This window comes from Nyctereutes procyonoides, unplaced genomic scaffold, assembly GCF_905146905.1.
Source record: "Nyctereutes procyonoides isolate TBG_1078 unplaced genomic scaffold, NYPRO_anot_genome, whole genome shotgun sequence".
Lineage (NCBI taxonomy): Eukaryota > Metazoa > Chordata > Mammalia > Carnivora > Canidae > Nyctereutes > Nyctereutes procyonoides.
In genome coordinates this window covers 2,171,451-2,190,918 of record NW_026575042.1, presented here as the reverse complement: position 1 = coordinate 2,190,918, position 19,468 = coordinate 2,171,451, and the positions used below count along the sequence as shown (strand labels likewise).

General features: G+C 43.4%; 1 protein-coding gene across 2 annotated transcripts in view; it reads right to left on the bottom strand.

Annotated features, from left to right (window-relative positions):
- The window catches only part of ZNF445 (zinc finger protein 445), a 40,777-nt gene extending 30,067 nt beyond the window's left edge, over positions 1–10,710 (bottom strand). The window contains exon 1 of one of the 2 annotated variants that reach the window (XM_055321395.1): positions 10,656–10,710. The gene's annotated coding sequence lies outside the window, so the exon portion shown is untranslated. Of the gene's footprint in view, positions 1–9,754; positions 9,822–10,655 lie in introns of those variants that run through there. The other variant, XM_055321396.1, reaches the window with a different exon arrangement.
- Between the last annotated feature and the right edge of the window lie 8,758 nt (positions 10,711–19,468).

Genomic DNA, 19,468 nt, shown 5'->3' with positions numbered 1-19,468 from the left:
AAGAGAGGGAAAAAAGTGGCAGATGGTGGTGCTGAAGAAGTGGTAGTGCAGAGAGAATGTAGTCTCCCTGAGGGGTCCTAAACAGAGATCCTCTTGTTCTGAGTGTATTTTGTTCTGTATGCTAGAAGACACTCAACCTAAAATTTATATAAACCAGCAAAACTTATATAAAGATCCAATATTGACCACAAATCATAAACAAGATAAAAGAGGGCCGTAGAATGGGAAGAGAGAATATAATTTCACAGAATGAATCAACATGTTGTCCCACTTGGATCTGGGTGTATTTTGGTCATGTGTTAGAAAGTACTAACTTCCTCCATTGCAAAAAAAAAAAAAAATTAGAAAAAGCAAAAAGCAAAAAACAGAAACCGTATCTCATATATCTACCAAAATTAAATTGAATACTTTGAAGGGAATCCAGAAGTAAAAAATATATCTAAGACAGGTAATTGTAGAAATATGAAAGTAAAAAAGGAAAAAACTTAAAAACGAAAAGTTGGTAAAATATTGTAGTTAATGTAGGAAAAGAGAATATTGGAAATTTTTAGCCTGATATAAAAACGAGCTGTAATGAAAAAATAAAAACAAAAATAAAAGGACTCTCTAGTTCTATATACTATTTTCCCTCAGTTCTGGAGTGTTCCAGTGCCGCTTGTTTTGTAAATTTGCTTATCCTTTGTTCTTCCAGCGGATCTTCTGGGGGAGGGGTCTACTACACTGATTTTCAGGTCTACTACCCAGGTGTGTGCCTGGGTAGAGATCCCCCGTCCCCTGCTGGGTGCCGAGCTGAGTGTTAGCTGTTTATCCTGTGAGGCCTTTTTTCCCTAGAGGCCCCACATCCCCCAGGCACAAGGGGAAACAAAGAGAAAAGGAAAACTAAAATGGCAGTGGCTAGATCTCCAACTCTGGAGTCCAGCTCCCCACATGTAACTAACCACAGTCTCCCAGTCCACACTGGCCTAGATTGCTCCTGGGGGCAGGTGCGGGTGCACTGATCTACATAGCTAGCAGGGTGCCTAGCGGCAGGAGAGTTCTTACTCTCCTGTGCCCTCTGCGCTTCTCTCTGTCCCAGGGGGAACGGAGGATAGCCAACTTTGTCCACTTCTGCACCCTTGGATCCAGGGCCCTGTGCCACTGGACCTGCGCTCCTGGGAACCACCTCCTCCAAAGAGAATGGAGGACAGCTGCCTCCATCCGTTTTCAGGCTCTAGGGTAAAGGCAGTTCCAGAGCTGGTACACATAACCAGCGGGCTTCTCTCAAATGTCTGGAGGGCTGTGGCACTCCAGCCTTTTACCGAGATGAGACCACGATTTGTGGTGAACTTTCCCCTGGGCAACCCTCCTGTTACAGTGACTCTGGGAATCTTGATGCTTCACTGCCCCTCCTGCAATTCTGCCTGATTTCCTTGCCAAGTACTTTTCTGTCAGGGAAAACTCAGGCTTGGATTTTTAAGGTTCCCACTTCTCCAGGCCTGGGCTTTCAGGCCTCAGAGGCATACATCGCGCCCCTCTTTAGCCGTGCTATTCACAGTTCCCCTCCTCCACTTTATTCTTTTTTTTTTTTTTTTTTTTTTTTGCCTTCCTACCTTGTTAGAGGCAAAAACTTTTCTCTGTAGCATTCCAGCTGCTCTCTCCTTACGTTGCAGGTCAAATTCGTAGGTGTTCAGGATGTTTTGAAAATCATTTAGGTTAAGTTTGTGGGACCAGATGAGTTGAGGACCCCTACTCTTCTGCCATCTTGTCCCGGTTTCTGTCCAAACCCATTCTATGAGGTCAGCATTACCTTGATCCCAAAACCAGACAAAGACCCCCACAAAAAAGGAAAATTACAGACCAATATCCCTGATGGACACGGATGCAAAAATTCTCACCAAGATACTAGCTAATTGGATCCAATAGGACACTTAAACAATTAAACACTATGACCAAGTAGGATTCATTCCTGGTCTTCAGGGGTGGTTACACAGCCACAAATCAAACAATGTGATACACCACATCAATAAAAGAAAGGAGAAGAACCATATGATCCTCTCAATTGATGCAAAAAAAAAGCATTTGACAAAATTCTGCATTGTTTCTTAATAAAAAAAAACTCTCCACCAAGTAGAAATAAAGGTAACATACCTCAATATCATAAAAGTCATATATGAAAAAACCACAGAGAGTATCACCTTCAGGGGGAAGATGATACCCTTTCCCCCTAAGGTCAAGAAGATGAATAGATGTCCACTCTCACCACTGTTATTCAACAGAATATTAGAAGTCCTAGCCTCAGCCATCAGACAACAAAAATAAATAAAAGCAATCCAAGTTGACAAAGAAGAAATAGAACTCTCACTCTTCACAGATGAGATGATACTATATGCTGAAATCCCAAAAACTCCATTCAAACACTGCTATATTCAGCAAAGTTGAAGGATATAAAATCAATGCACAGAAGTAGGTTGCACTTCCATACACTAACAATGAGACAAAAGATTGTGAAATCAAGAATCAATTCCATTTACTAACTGCATCAAAAACCATAAGATACCTAGGAATAAACCTAACCAAAGAGGTGAAGGATCTGTACTCTGAAAACTATAGATATTTCTGAAAGAAATCAAGGAAGACATAAAGAAATGAAAAAATATTCCATGCTCATCAACTGGAAGATAAACATTGTGAAAATGGCTATGCTACCCAGAGCAATCTACGCATTCAATGCAATCTCTATTAAAATACTGTTGACATTTTTCACAGAGTTGGAACAAACAATCCTAAATTTTGTATGGAACCAGACAAGACCCTGAATAGCCAATGGAATGTTGAAAAAGAAAACCAACGTCGTGGGCATAACTATGCCTGATATCAAGCTGTATTACAAAGCTGAGATAATTAAGATAGTGTGGTACTGGCACAAAAACACTTAGATCAATGGAACAAAATAGAGAACTCAGAAATGGACCCTCAACTCTATGGTCAACCTTTAACAAAGCAGGAAACATATTCAATGGAAAAAGGACAGTTCTTCAACAAATGGTGTTGAGAATACTGGACAGTGATATACAGAAGTAAGAAATTGGACCATTTTCTTACACCATACACAAAAATAAACTTAAAATGGATGAAAGACCTCAATGTGAGATTGAAATTCATCAAAACTCTAAGAGAGAACACAAGCTGCAGCCCCTTTGACTTTGACCACGGCAACTTCTTCCTAGGCACGTCTCTAAAGGCAAGGGAACAAACCCAAATATGAACTACCGGAACTTCATCAAGATAAAAAGCTTCTGCACAGCAAAGGAAACAGTCAACAAAACTAAAAGACAAAGAAGGGGAGATGATATTTGCAAATACATATCAGATAAAAGGCTAGTTATCTAAGATCTATATAGGACTTATAAAACTCAACACACAAAAAACAATCCAGGCAAGAAATGGGCAGAAGACATGAACACACATCTTTCCAAAGAAGACACACAAATGCCCAATAAGCACATGAAAAAAAAAAAAAAGCTCCAAATCACTTGTCATCAGGGAAATACAAATCAAAACCATAATAAGATGCCACTTTACACCAGTTCGAATGGCTAAAATGAACAACACAGGAAACAAAAAGATATTGGCATGGATGTGAAGGGGGAACCCTGTTCCCACTGCTGGTGGGAATGCAAGCTGGTGCAGCCACTCTGGAAAACAGTGTGGAGGTTCCTCAAGAAGTTAAAAATAGAGCTACTCCTACAACCCAGCAATTGCACTACTGGGTATTTACCGCAAAGATACAGATGCAGTGAATCAACTGGACACCTGCACTCCAATGTTTATACCACCAATGTCTGCAATACCCAAATTGTGGAAGGAGCCAGATGTCCTGTGACAGATGAATGGAAAACAATGTGGTGTATGTATATATAATGGAATATTACTCAGCCATCAGAAAGGAGGAATACCTACCATTTACACTGACATGGATAGAACTGGAGGGTGTTATGCTAAGTAAAATAAGTCAATCAGAGAAAGACAATTATCATATGGTTTCACTCATATGGGACATATAAGAAATAGTGCAAGGGATCTTAAGGGAAGGGAGGGAAACTGAGTGGGGAAATCAGAGAGGAAGACCAACCATGAAAGACTCTTAACTCTGGAAACAAACTGAGGATTGCTGAAGGGGACAAGGGTAGAGGGAATGGGGTAACTGGGTGACGGGCATTAAGGAGGGTGTGAGATGTGATGAGCACACAACTGATGAATTACTGAACTCTACACCTGAAACTAATAATGTAGTATATGTTGGCTTATTGAATGTAAAAGAAAAAAAGAGTAAGCAGAAAATGATGACGGAAAAAAGGCCAAATGTCAGAAAGGTTACTCTGGTGTGGTAGAGTATGTATGCCTGTTACTATCCACCTTGTATCTTTTGTCTTTCCCCAATTTCCAACAATAATAATTAAATGCTTTAAAAATCATAGTTATTAACTCATTTAAGTCTTAAAGTAAAAAATACAGTTGGCATATGCATAAAAAACTTCTTCAGCCTTACTCAGCCATTATATTCTCCAGCAGGTGGGATAAGACTCACCCTTCCTAATTATCAAAGTTCCCTGAAATGTTACATATCACATTTATACTCAAAGAAGTGATAAATATTCCACTTTAAACAACATAGCGACAAACCATCTCAGTTCCGAAGACAGAAGAGGAAGGCAGAGAGGGGAAAATGCAGCACATTCTGGAAGAGGTCCTGGGTGCAATGTGGCTGCAACTCAAGAAACTGAAGAAGGAAAAACAAACCCACACAATCTTAGTTCTCTTTAGCCACCAAAAGAGCAATCCAATTCGAGAGATCTGAATGAAAAAGAGAAGAATGTAGGATGCAACCAGGCAAATGAGGAAACAAAATGCTACCCAAAACACAATGTGCAAAGAAAAACAGCTGAGAAAGCTTAAACAAATATGAAGAAAAAAAAAAAAGTGAGATAACAGCACACCTAGGCACCAGTAGGAACATGGCTTCATAACTCAGTGCACCATGTCACAGATGATGCTTATCTTCCCCAGAGACCACCCCGCATCTCCCACCACCATTTAGTACATTTAAAAAAATCACTACCTTCACTCAGAAGCCATCCCCTACTTCATCAGAAGCCAATACATACTCACCATCCTCCAGATTCAGCCGATGGCATCAGGACACACACAAAAAAAGAATGACTAAACACAGATGGAAAGAGGCTCCCAGGAGAAAGCAGGCTGCCATCCAGGTAACAGAAAGAAACTACACTCTTGTTCTCAGGGCATGAAGAGTCAAGCAAAGGACTACATTAACGATCACACAGGCTGAGGAGTCTGCTAAAGTTCTGGCAGAGAAATGAAGCCTTGCTGTAAAAAACTAGGGGAGAAAAAGAAGAAGTAGTATTTGAGAAAACAAAACAAAGGAAAAGGATGGACTGATAAAGTAGGTGGCCCAAGGCCCACAGACAGACTTGAAGATCAGCAACAATAAAAGATGGCTGAAAGGAAAGGGTGCCTCAGGATCAAGCGGAAGAGGCTCAGGGGCAGCCCAGGTGGCTCAGCGGTTTAGCGCTGCCTTCAGTCAGTCTAGGGCATGATCGTGGAGACCCCGGATCGAGTCCCATGTCGGGCTTCCTGCATGGAGGCTGCTTCTCCCTCTGCCTGTGTCTCTGCCTCTCTCTCTCTCTCTCTGTGTGTCTCGAATGAATGAATGAATAAATAAATAAAATCTTAAAAAAAAAAAAGGGGGCAGGTTCCAACCGTGTAAGCCCCAGCAGCACAAATGGACAGCAGAAACAACAGCTCAGAAGGAAGCTAGAAGTCAGAAGGAGGGACAGAGCCTGTAGAACAGACTGGAGAAGAGCAAGAAACTGAAGTGTGGAAGAACAAGAAAGCTGCTCAGGGTAACCAGAAATCAGGCAGTGAGGCTAAAGAGAATGCACTTGAGGCCAGAGACAAATATTCTGAAGAAATGCACCAAGCAGGAAATATAAATGACAAGACCTATCTCAGGAAATGGAGACCCACAGTGCAATTAGCACCAGAAACAAGCCTCCAAGCAGACCTGTTCTGAAGCAGCTGTTACGGAAATGTCTGAAGAGGTCAGTGAAGCATCTGGACAGAGGTGATGAGAAGACTGACAGACAGGAAAATGAGGGCAAAAGCCAGGAATCTGGCAAAGGATTTCAGGTTTCCAACCAAAGGAAGCACCACAAATACGGAGAGACATGCCTGCCCCCAGGGCCTTTCCGAATCCGGATGAAAGAGCCAGGGCACAGGGAAGACATGGGGACCAGTGAGCTGAACCTGCCCAGTTCAGGTATCCCAATGCCTCAAGGTTTCTCCATGTCCCAACTAGTTTTTGAGAAAGAAGAAAAACTTCACTCACCCCAGGCCCAGGAGGAAACCTGAGCTGATCAGGCCTCTTCTCCCACAGCTTCATACTTTGACCCCAGTCTCAACCCCACAATTGAAAATGGCTTTGTGAAGCACAGGGAAAAACCTAAGCAGTTATCCAGGGCATTTTTCAGAAATATTTCTTTTCTTTTCTTTTCTTCTTTCTTTTCTTTTCTTTTCTTTTCTTTCTTTCTTGTCATTTTGCTTCAATTCATACACAATGTGAATTTGTTTTCTTTTAAAATCCTCATTAAGCACTTTCTTATTCTTGTGTTTTTCCTATCAGTGTGAGGATACATACGCTTTATTTTATACGCTGATAAGGAAACAAAAAGACTGCTTCCAGTACATAATTAAAATGTTACATTACGCTTAAATACATCGCTTAAGAAATGAGCTCAAACCTAGCACCCAAAACTTGGTTTCTCCGTACCATTCTCCAATAAATAGAACTAGGGATCCTTGGAGAAGTGGTGGTGGTCTCCAGGCTGGGGAAGGGAAGAAACAGCATGAGTATTCTGTGGTGCCAGGAAGGCGGGGAAAGACACCAAAAAGGATGTGGGCTCTGCAAGGGGAAACAGAAGCCAACCTCAAGGCGCTCCCCATGGCCAAAGCTGGAATACTTTAAGCAATAAAGTAAGTAATATCAGCACTGCATCATAGCCCAAAGAACACATACCCAACATCACACACTGATATAACTAACAGAATAAATAAAACAAAGGGAAACAAGGCACAACTCTTCCTCTGACAGTATTCCAATTAACAGAAAGGAGGGAATAACAGAAAGTCACCATTAGACCATTAGACCATTACACTAATAAGATCCACCAGGAGGGCTAATTAGTGGGTGAAAGTTAAGGAAAAACAGGATATTGCTATGCAAGGTCTCAAAGTATCTTCCCCGAAATAATCACCAGTTACAAAGGGAGAGACAGTAGGTTTATAGTAGTGACACATGGCAGACAACAGCAGGTCAAAACCAATAGCTACCAAAAAAAAGAAAAAAAAAAAAAACAATAGCGACAGTAACAAGACATATGGACACCATCCTCAATGGAAGCAGAAGAAAACATCTGACAAAACCAAAGTAAGAGTCACTCTAAAAATACCAGCACGACATACTTCAAAGTGTCGAGGTCACAAAACACACGAAAAGATGGAGAGACTGTCACATACTGAAGGGATCGAGGAGACATGACAACTAAATGGAATGAGGGATTCTAGATTGGATCCCAGAACAGAAAAAGGTCACTAGTGAGAAACTGATGAACTCTAAGTAAAGTCAGCAGCTGTAAATGTCTTCAGTTTGCCGACGGTACTATGGTTATGCAAGATGTTAACGTTAGGCAAAGTAAATAAAGAATATCAGGGAACTCTGTACAGTTTCTGCAACCTCCTGTAAGTCTACAATCATTCAAAAAGACGGCAGGCAGCCCGGGTGGCCCAGCGGTTTAGCGCCGCTTTCAGCCCAGGGCCCGATCCTGGAGACACAGGATTGAGTCCCACGTCAGGCTCCCTTGCATGGAGCCGGCCTCTCCCTCTGCCTGTGTCTCTGCTGTGCTCTCTCACACACTCTCTCTCTTTCTCTCTCTCTCTCATTAATAAATAAATAAAATCTTAAAAAAAAAAAAAGAAGAAAAAGCTTTTTGAATTGAGGAAGCGTGTTATCTTTTTTCTCTGATTTATTTTTATCTTAGGTTACAAATTAACTTGGCAGTCAAAGCTATTAAACACTGTCACTCTTCTCTCTTAACAATATCTACTGAGCACCTACTATGCCCCAAGCACTAAGGTCTCTGTAGGGAATAGAGACAAACAAACAAACAAAAACCTGCCTTGCAGAGCTTATAGGAAGACAGACAACGAAGTGAAGAAAATATACAGTATGTTAGTGCCCGGCACGACGCAGTATAATAAAACAAGGAAGGAGGCTACGAGGTTTGAGATCAGGGAGGGAAATGTTTAAGCTCAAAAATTCAACCTTGTAGAGCACATCATGATTCACCTGACGGAGCTCTTTCAGATTTTTTTCTGATACAAGAATACTGAAGACTGCCAAACAAAGTAAGTTATGGTTACTATACAGTATGCATATTTACCCCAAGCATCTCTCCAATATCACGGAAGGCCTCAACACCAAGACCTCTTGGACACGAGGACCTCAGAAAACTTAAAGTGGCATAGCTACTATTTTTGATGCTGTTGTCGGTTTCCTTTCTAGGTACAAATTGAGGTTTGCCTTCAAAACATTCCCATCATTTCGACCTACAGGAAGGATTACGGTTTTTAACCAACGTCTGTCTGCCTTTCTCCAGCGTTAACATTGACATGTAAGAACCCCCCCTCCTTCATCAGGCCCTCAAAACACACACATACACACACACCCGTGTAAGCAGATGCGAGTTCCTTCAGCAAATTACCACTAAAGCCACTCGCTGTCATTTCCCTGCAAATGACGTACCGAGTTTTCATTCTTGAACTAGTTTCAAACAGGATGGTGTTCTCTCCTGGCCACCACTTTTACCCAGAAGGAGACCATTCCCTGACTTCTGAGGCCTGTGCCAGTCGGATACAGTACAGTGGTTTCGGGTTAGAGCTGCACCGTCTGTTTAAAAACTCCCTTTTATTAAAATAAAATCTCTTAAGAATATATCCCCGAAAATAAAGACTCTTTTATATATTTCGCTTTCATTTTGAAAGGAGACAAGACTTTGCCATTTTTCTGCACAAACGTCACTTGTTGAGCCTTGAGAGCTTCATGCAATGTGCACTACGGAAAATAAACTAAACTGCAAACAACACGTTCTCATTATACTCGCGGAAACGTGTCTTAGCGGTGCCACAGCGCTGGCACCGAGTGTGACCACCACGTGCACACGTGCATTCCGCCGGCTCAAGGGGGTGGGGCTCTCCAGGAGCAAGAGCGTGGATGCACTTAACGCCACTGAGTGACGCCGCACTTGGACAAACAGAGGAGTGCTGCGTCCGTGCGTGCGTGTCTAGGAGTCCGCACAATCCGCACATTTCACAGCTCCCGGAGCACCCACAGCGAACTCCGCGGACTGCGGTTACTCTTCCTTTCCGGGCACTCCCCCGCGTCGTCTAATAGTCCATAATGACCCGCTTTGTTTGCGTAATTGGGAGAAAGGACACAGCGCGGAAGCCAGGGCGCTTCCAGGTCCGCGCCGGAGCCCCCGCCACACCGCCCGCCCCCGGCGCAGCCTCCAGGCCCGGCCCCGGCCGCCCCCTCCCGCCCCTCCCGCCCCTCCAGCCCCTCCCGCAGCCCGCGCGAACCCGGCCCCGGAGCGCCCGCCCGGCGGCCCCCGCCGCCCCCGCGCCCCGCCCGGCCGCTCACCGACTCCGCGGGCCCCCGACGCTCGGTCCTCCGGCCACGCCGCCGGCCCAGGGCCCCGCGCCCCGCGCCCCGCGCCCCGCGCCCTGCGCCCCGCACCCCGCGCCCGGCTCCCGCCCCTCCGTCGGCTCCGCTCGCGCACGCGCGCCGCCGCCCGGGGCCTCTCTAGGAAGCTGGGAGGGCCAACGTCTCGGCTTCTCCCGGCGCCCGCGGGAGGCAGGCGGGCCTGTGAGCGCGAGGCTCGGCCCCCGGCGCCCCCCGCCCCGGGGCCCTGCCCCTCCGCGCCGCCGCGCCCCGCCCTCCGGGTGCCCCGGGCCCGCCCTCCGCGCTCCGCGCTCCGCGCTCCGCCCTCCGCCCTCCGCCCTCCGCCGGCCCTCGGGCGCCAGGGCCAGCCCCAGAGCCCAGGAGCCCACACCGCTTCCAGCGGGTGCGCCCGACCGCGCCCCCGTCCCCGCCCCGGGGGAGAACAGGATCCCAAACCAGGGGGCAAAGCACGGAGCCCGAGCTTGTGGCTGACCGGTTCTGGCCAAAGGGAGAGCTGTTAAGGGGGCCGCGCGTCACTCCCGGAGGACCTCTCCCTCCCCCGTCCCCACCACTGCCGGGGGCACTTGCTGACTTCCAGCCACGCTCACACAACTGTACCTCCCGTGACCTCCAGTCGTTTACTTTGGAGCAAAAGTCAACCGTGGGACCCAGGAAATTCAGAAAGTGTCCCCCACCTCTGGCCCCTAGATGAGTAGTAACAACTGCGGCCTCTAGCCCAAGTCAGTTCCAAGAAAAATCTGCAGAGCACGCCCTTAATGGAAAGTCCCATATTGGAATGAGGAACTAAGAGCTTGAGAAACTCCTCCACCTTAACTGGAAATCCCCTAGACCAGCCCATAGAAATCCAGCTGAAACCCACCTCGGGGTCCAAGTCCCTGCTCCGCTGTGTCGGGTGCACTTGGACCCAAGCTCGAGCTTGCAAATGAACCCTCGCGTGCTTGCATCGGTGTCGGCTCCTCGGTGGTTTCTCGGATTCGCAATCTTGGGCCCAACAAACTGACTCAGCAATTCACCAATCGGGCAGCCTGTAGTCTAGCAGACAGAAAGAACGGAGCTGCAAGAGCTATACAAGGCTAGGGATTTCACAGGCAGAAAGAAGGGAATAGGGGAAAAAATATATTGGGTGAAAGGGTAGACTGGTTATTGCAGTGTGACTTTCCTTACAGGGGCTGCCAAGGTTTTATCAGATAGATTACCTGACTAATGATCTTCAGGAAAGTCTTGATTGACTTCCTAAAGACAACAGACCCAAAATGGAGTCGCTTATGCTAAGAGAAAAAAAAAAAAAAACTGGAGGAGTGAGCCTTCTGAGGAAGAACAAAAGACACAAATCTTTCTTTGGGTTTGCAAATCAGGAAGGGCAACCCAACTCAGTCGTGTGCCCATCTGAAGAGGACCGGGGTAGGTGGTATTTTTAAAGCTGAAAACCACCCTGGAGGGAAATTTCAGTTGCCATGGATTACTCGGTGATTGGTTGACCTTTTTTGCTCAGCACTGTGGGACAGGGGAACTTTTTTTAGGTGTCTAAAGCTCAAGATGCTTATCATGACTCCAAGGAATGTCTGCTCTTCTAAGGACTCCACAAAACACTGGCTATTGCAAGATCCAGTCAGACTTTGTCAACCCTTCCCTGGCTCCCCTTCTTCTTCCACCCCCATCACCAAACTGAAACTTAGCTACAGATTTGGCTATCCCAGAAATGGGATATTTTTTAAGATTTTATTTATTTATTCATGAGAGAGAGAGAGAGAGAGAGAGAGAGAGAGAGGCAGAGACACAGGCAGAGGGAGAAGCAGGCTCCATGCAGGGAGTCTGAGGTGGGACTGGATCCCGGGTCTCCAGGATCAGGCCCCGGGGGTGAAGGCGGAGCTAAACCGCTGAGCCACCAGGGCTGCCCCAGAAATGGAATCTTTTTTTTTTTTTTTTTTATTTATGATAGTCACAGAGAGAGAGAGAGGCAGAGACACAGGCAGAGGGAGAAGCAGGCTCCATGCATCGGGAGCCCGATGTGGGATTCGATCCCGGGTCTCCAGGATCGCGCCCTGGGCCAAAGGCAGGCGCCAAACCGCTGCGCCACCCAGGGATCCCCAGAAATGGAATCTTAAACCAATCAATCAGGAATTTCCTGAGCAGCATTAGTTAGGTAATCTGCTGATAAAAGCCCCTGTCGTCCCCTGTAAAGAAAGTAGCCTTGTAATAAACAATTCACCTTTTTGTCTAGCGTAACATCCGTGTTTTCGTTGCCTTCTGTCTATAAAATGTATTGCCTGGTATAACTCTCGGAAGCTTCTTTCTATCTGCTCGACTGGATGCTGCCTGATTTATGAATCACTGAATAAAGCCAGTAAGACCTTTCAAATTTGAATTTTGTTTTTTTTTTAACTGGTTTCAAATTCCATGTCTGGGATACCAAAATATAGGTAAGTCACCGAAACTATAAGTAAATTAAGTCCATTTTGGTGAAATGGGACTTAGCATTAGCAACTCCATTTTGGTCTTCTTGTCTTAACAGCTAACCGATTTACATCAGAATCTCAGCCTAATTGAGAGATGTGAACAAAAGCTTAAGACATTAGCACAACTCCCAGCTACTACCCTAGAATTCTCATGGTTTTTGCTGAATCTCTGAGTGGTAATCACAGGCACAATGTCAGGTTCACATTCTTTAAGTTGGTTATTCTCTTTGTAACTTTTCTGACATTATAATAATAGGGAGATTATCCCCTTGGTGATTAGTGGGTGCAAGTATGCATTTAAAGCTTTTGAGTGTGGGATCCCTGGGTGGCACAGCGGTTTAGCGCCTGCCTTTGGCCCAGGGCGCGATCCTGGAGACCCAGGATCGAATCCCACGTCGGGCTCCCGGTGCATGGAGCCTGCTTCTCCCTCTGCCTGTGTCTCTGCCCCTCTCTCTCTCTCTCTCTTTCTCTCTCTCTCTCTCTGTGACTATCATAAATAAAAATTAAAAAAAAAATAAAGCTTTTGAGTGAACAGAGTGTGCCAGGGGGACTACCATGATTACAATAGGTAGAACGATTCCCAATGTCTGGAGTGCACCGTGGAGTTGTCATGGTCCTCAAGACCCAAACCGATCAGGGTCAAATAAATCAGAGGAAGACTCCACTGAAGGAGTCACTCTCTAAAAGATCCAATTGGCTGGGTCAGTGATCTTATTACAGCTGAGAGTCAACTTTCCCTAAATGCATTCATCCAAGTGCAACAGGTGGTGTTGGCCACAGCACAAACACCTCCTTGCTCAGCCACAAGATAGTGAAGGGCTAACCCTAGTATCAGGAACAAATTTGACCAGAGAGTTTAGGGATTTTTGTTGGGCGGTTACTGCTTTAACAGTCAATTCCGCAATATCTTTGAGAGTTAAATAGAGGTTCATGATCACAGCCTCACTTGTACTTGCTCCTAACCATGGGAGTGAGATCTGCCAAAAGAAACAAAATCTGAATCATGAATGCCTCTGGCAGTTCCCATTTGTTTCAGTAATGCAGATTGAGGGGAATTGGCCAGTGAGATGTCTCAGTTTGACTGTGGGCAGTTAGGGATACATTTAGATAACTCATAAGGCACTGTCTGATTGAGTGTCAGCCATCTAGGCATTCAGGAGCCCAAAAATATGTTTTTCCTCAAACCTCCACAGATAAAAATCCTCTAGGGCACACACTACTCCTGTGAAAGTATTGTTACTACTGAATTTATTCACTGGGATTTTTTTCATTTGCCCAGCTAAACCCTAGGATCATCAGCTAGGCTTTCATTGTACTTTGGAAGGTAATTTCCTCTTCTAAAATAAAAGGTGGTTCTAAACTCTTTGCAGAGATTGATGCATGCGGAGAAATTTTTAGTTCTAAAAGGGGCAGTTTGTCCTCAGAGAATCATAAGAACATGGTGTTGAGAATGTAGTAATTTTTTTTTAAGCATTCCTCCCTGCCAGAGTGTACAGTGATTATAGAAGAAAGGTTGAAGTTGGGATCCCTGGGTGGCGCAGCGGTTTGGCGCCTGCCTTTGGCCCAGGGCGCGATCCTGGAGACCCGGGATCGAATCCCACGTCGGGCTCCCGGTGCATGGAGCCTGCTTCTCCCTCTGCCTATGTCTCTGCCTCTCTCTCTCTCTCTGTGACTATCATAAATAAATAAAAATTTAAAAAAAAAAAAAAAAAGAAAGGTTGAAGTAAAGGTTCTTGATGTTTTGGTAGTAAAAGTCGGACTCTGTTCGTAACTTCAGTTGTAGTATGATGTCAAGGGGAATGGAAGAAAAATGGTCACAAGGAAGACCAAGTGGCATCTGACATCGTGGACAAATGGGAGGGTTTTGACAAATACAGCATGTTGAAAGTTATCCTCTTTAGCAATGGCTTGGGAATATGGATGATGGCAGTATCTTTCCAAAACAGTTCCCTAGTAAAGAAAGAGAAAAGAAAGGGTTTCGTGTTTTATGTTAGTGAAAGTATGAATTCTTGCTCTCATGTCTTAAATGGAACTGGTCTACCACATGAAGTCGTTGGCTTCCTAGTTAACTTGGTTTTAAGGTCACCCGTTCAAGAGGAGAAACAAGTGTCAGGAGGATCCTTTTCAGCTGGGAGATGTGTGCCCACAGTTTTGCAGTAGTGTCAGTTATCAGGAGCACCTTGTAATGTCCCTTCCAGTGGGGTTCTAGGGCCATGTTCCTCTGGTGGCATTTCCAACATACCAAATCATGCATAACAGGGTCTTTTGTATTGGGATCTGGATCAATTTTTTTTCTCACCTGCTGATGATGGATTTTAGAATAAGACACTAAAGACTTGCAGTGCAAACAAGAGATCAACAGAAGGTTGTATACCAAAATATATAGGTCTACGGGTGACTATCTCACAAAGAAGGTACTACAAATAGTCAACAAGGCCAAAGGCAATACCTTAGGCCAAGGGAGTCCAGTAGTTTCAGTGAGTTTAAAGCTTTTGAGTTTGAGGATTCCTTTAGTTCTTCAACCTTGCCTGATGATTGAGAGTGATAAAAAACAGTGGTAATTCTAAGAAGTTTGCAAAGTTTTGTTTTGTTTTTTTTTTTTTGCAAAGTTTTAGTTAAACCTTATTATGTTCCCAGTGAAGTGGGTGCCTCAGTCACTAGTTTTCTTGGTGTGTAAACTCCAAGTAGGAAATATGTTTTCCAACAGTTTCTTTGCCACTGTGAGGGTGTCAGCCTTTTAGCAAGGAAAGGGTTCAACCCATCCAGAAAACATAAACAATAACAAGAATATATTGATAACCCATACTGAGTGGCATTTGAATAAAGTCTAGGTGTTCAAATAGTCCAGAGGGAGGATGTTCGAAGACTTAGAAACAAAAATAATTTTTCCAGGTTATGAACCTGACAGGTCAGACATTGGTGATACATAGTTTTTGCAATTTTTTACAAGTCTTTTCATCAATATTTATTTATAATTTGAGTCATCTTAGCTGCACCTTGGTGGTTGAATGAATGCAAGAATAAGAAGATGGGGTTTGCCAGGGAGTCAGTATAGGGGCCAAGGATAGGCTCCCAAAATATGCCACTTTCGCATATTTGATAATTTTAAATAAAGGTTACTTAGGAAACAAGCAGTTCAAAGACAGACCCTTCTCTGCTCTCCTGAAAGCAGGAAGCAAATCTCCCATATGAAAAATAGCCTCCCTATATGAAGGAGAAAGACATCTTTATCACCAGAGATACAGACTTTAAAAGTCAAGAAAGCTGTAGAAATAAACCTTGTTAATTTTCTACTAATCTACCTCAGCCCAAATTCTGCTTAGAATTCTTTACTAATTAAAGCATCCAAACACCTGTTTTCCTTATCCTATCCATTACTCACAAATTTATCATCTCTTTGTCTAAAATGTATAAAAACTATCTGCCTTGGTCATGTCTTTAGGTCTCAATTTCATTACTGGACCTCCATGCACAAATAATTTTGGTTTTTTTCTCCTGTTAACCTTTTCATGTAAATTTAATACTTAGTCCAGCTGAGAGACTTTTGAGGGTAGGAGAAAAATTCTCCCTCTCTTACACCAGGAAGAATCAAGCAGCAATCTTAAGTCTCCCATGACCCCAACTATTGAATGTAAATTTGAGTTTACAGACATTGTTTGCCCATTATGATTTCTCTGATTCAAGAGCAGACTGCTGCCATGTTACAAGACCCTCGAGATGACAAGAGGCCAAGTCTGGCAACCAAGAGTCATTTTTTTGCAGAAGCAAGAATGGACTTCAGCCACATGTTCTGAAACCTTTGTAGTTTTTGTTGCTGCTACATGAAAATCAGCTGGGCATTTTTCTGATGCTCATTTTCAGTCCTTTTGGACAGTAATTTCAGGAAGTAAGAGAATAGCAGCAAATAATCATTTACTTACTGTCCATTTTTCATTGGAATTCCAGTGTATGTGAGAAAACCTTGTTTCCATACATCCAAAAATCAGGGATGACCCCAAAGGCATACCAGCTGTCATTATAAATATTAATAATTTCTTCTCATGATTGGCGTGCTCTGGTAAGGGCATAGAGCTCTGCTTATTGGGCTGATTTAGCTTGTGGTAGGTTTACCCTCTCAAGTAGTTCACATTGCATATTAACCAAATAGCCAGTTTGGAAATTCCCTTTTCATTTTTATAGGATAACCCATCAACAAACAAAACTAGATCAGGATTAGTCAAATGAGTGTGTCATGAATCCAGACATGGTATCACAAAATGGGATGTGTTTATCTCTCAGTCATGGGGTTCACTTTCATCAGGCAAGGGCAGGACTGAGAAAGCAGAAGGATCTCATAGAAGGTTGGTCTATGCAGAGAAATGCTGAGTCAACTCAGAATTAAGAAGACTTAAGACAACAGGTGGAGTTCGCAAATTGTCATCCCCTAGGGTTAAATCCACTGAAATGTTTACTAACTTTGCAACTACAGTAAAGCCTTAAGAAAGTTGGGATAGGCAGGAACAACTGAATCAAACTGTATGCTATAATAGGTAATATGCCTGTTCTTATCAGCATGCTCTTTTGTGAGCATTCCCAGGGCTTGATTATCTCTCTCCTGCACAGTAAGGTGTAGGGCTTTGAAGAGGTTAGGTAGCCCTAGGAAAGGCAGTTTTGTAGTGCTCATTTTAATCTTATGATGGCCTGTTCATGTTTATCTTCCCAAGGAAGGAGTTCAGGGAACTGCATTTTCATAAGTTCATAGAGTGGGGAAGTTGATAGAGAAAAGTCAGGAACCCAGAGTCTACAATATCCAGCCAGGGTAGAAATCCACAAAGCTGTCACTCACGGTGAGCCTAGAGAATTCCTGAATAAGCTTAAAATAATTTTTGCAGACAACTGGATTTCTACAGCACTTACACTATGACTTACACAATCAATACTGTGTAAAGATAATTGCAATTTCTCCTTAGAGATTTCATGTCCTTTCTCAGCTGCTTGCAGCAAATAAATGGAATCTTATACAGATGCTTCTTTGGTAACTGAGGATAGCAGGAGGTGGTCTACATATCATAAAACCATTGATTTCCCAAGGAGCTGGAGTAAACTTAAATCTTGATGGAGCACTTGGGAGAAATAAGAAGGAGCCTCAGTAAACCCTTGAGGCATGACTGTACAGGTAAACTGCTGGTTATTGTAGGTAAAGGCAAACAAGTATTGGCTGCTGAGGTCTACAGAAATGCTGAAGAAGGTAAAACATAGATCTACATCTGTGAATCATTTGAAGTCTGCTAGGACTTGTGACAAAAGGGTGTTAAGGTTTAGAACAACTGGGAAATGGAATATATATATATATATATATATATATATATATATATATATATAAAGAAATAGATATATATTTCTTCTTCTTCCTAAATAAGCTCTACACTCAACATGGGTCTTGAACTCATGACCATGAAGTCAAGAGTTGTATGCTCTACCAATTGAGCCAGCTAGGCACTCTGGGAGAACTATCTTGTTAATAGCTTTCAAGTCTTTGACAAATCTCCATCTCTACCCATAAGGTTTCTAGACTGGCAAAACTGGTATGTTACAAGGATTGGTGCAGGGAATGATCAGCCCCTGGGCAATTAGGTATTCTACTCTTAGTATGAAGTGTTGTGTGGCCTCAGATTTTAATAGATATGGAGATAACTTGGGAATAGTTTTAGTTATGTCTGTCTGAAATTTTTATAGGTTCTGCACTTTTTATTCCCTCAATGTCAGTATTTTTTTATTTTTATTTTTTAATTTTATTTTTCCTCCTCCTCCTGTCAGTATTTTTTTTAAGATTTTATTTATTCATGAGAGACACACAGAGAGAGAGAGGCAGAGACACAGGCAGAGGGAGAAGCAGGCTCCATGCAGGGAGCCTGACATGGGACTCAATCCCGGGTCTCCAGGATCACGCCCTGGGCTGAATGTGGTGCTAAACCGCTGAGCCACCCAGGCTGCCCTCTCAATGTCAGTATTAGAGGTAGCCCACAGATATTTGGGCACCTCAATTAAATTAGGGATCTTTGGCTGGAAATTCTTCCTCTCCTTATCAAGGAGAGATTGTAAGGAATATTAAAACATCAGGTTTAGGTAGTCTGTATATTCTAAGGTAAGATCTATAAGAGGGGTGAAAAGATCTCTGCCTTATAGATTGGTGGGAGCTGTATCACATAGCAAAAAGCAATGATTTCAGTGAAAGTGAAAGTTCTCAGTCATTTGTACTAATTGACATAAAAACTCCCTGATGAAGATATTTGCAAATGTCTTATCAGATAAAGGACTAGTATCCAAGACCTATAAAGAACTCGTCAAACTCAAAACCCAAAAAAATAATCCAGTTAAGAAATAGGCAGAAGACATGAACAGACATCTCTCCAAAGAAGACATACAGATGGCCAACAGGCACATGACAAAGTGCTCAACATCACTCAGGATCAGGGAAAAACAAATCAAAACCAAAATGAGATACCACCTCACATGTCAGAATGGCTGAAATTAACAAGTCAGATGTTGGAGAGGATGTGAGAAAGGGGAGCTCTCTTACACTGTTGATGGGAATGCAAGCTGGTGCAGCCACGCTGGAAAACAGTATGGAGGTTATGCAAGAAGATAAAAATAGAGCTACCCTATGACCCAGCAATTGCACTACTGGGTTTACCCCAAAGATACAAATGTAGTGGCTCAAAGGAGCACCTGCCCCCAATGTTTATAGCAGCAATGTCCACAATAGCCAAACTATGGAAAGACCCCAGATGTCCGTCAAGAGATGAATGGATAAAGAAGATGTGGTATATATCAACAATAGAATACCAGTCAGCTATCAAAAAAGAAATCTTAATATTTGCAAAAACATAGGTAGAAATAGAGGGTATTACGCTAAGCAAAATAAAACAATCAGAGAAAGACAAATACCATATGATTTCATTCATATGTGGAATTTAAGAAAGAAAACAGGATCATGGGGAAGGGAGGAGAACATAAAATAAGATGAATTCAGACAGGGAGATAAATCATAAGAAACTCTTAACTATAGGAAACAAATTAAGGGTTGCTGAAGGGGAGGTGGGTGGATAAATGGTAACTGGGTGATGGGCATTGGGGAGGCCACTTGATGTAATGAGCACTGGGTGTTACATGCAACTGATGAACTCCACCTCTGAAGCTAATGATATGTTAATTAGTTGAATTTAAATAAAAAATA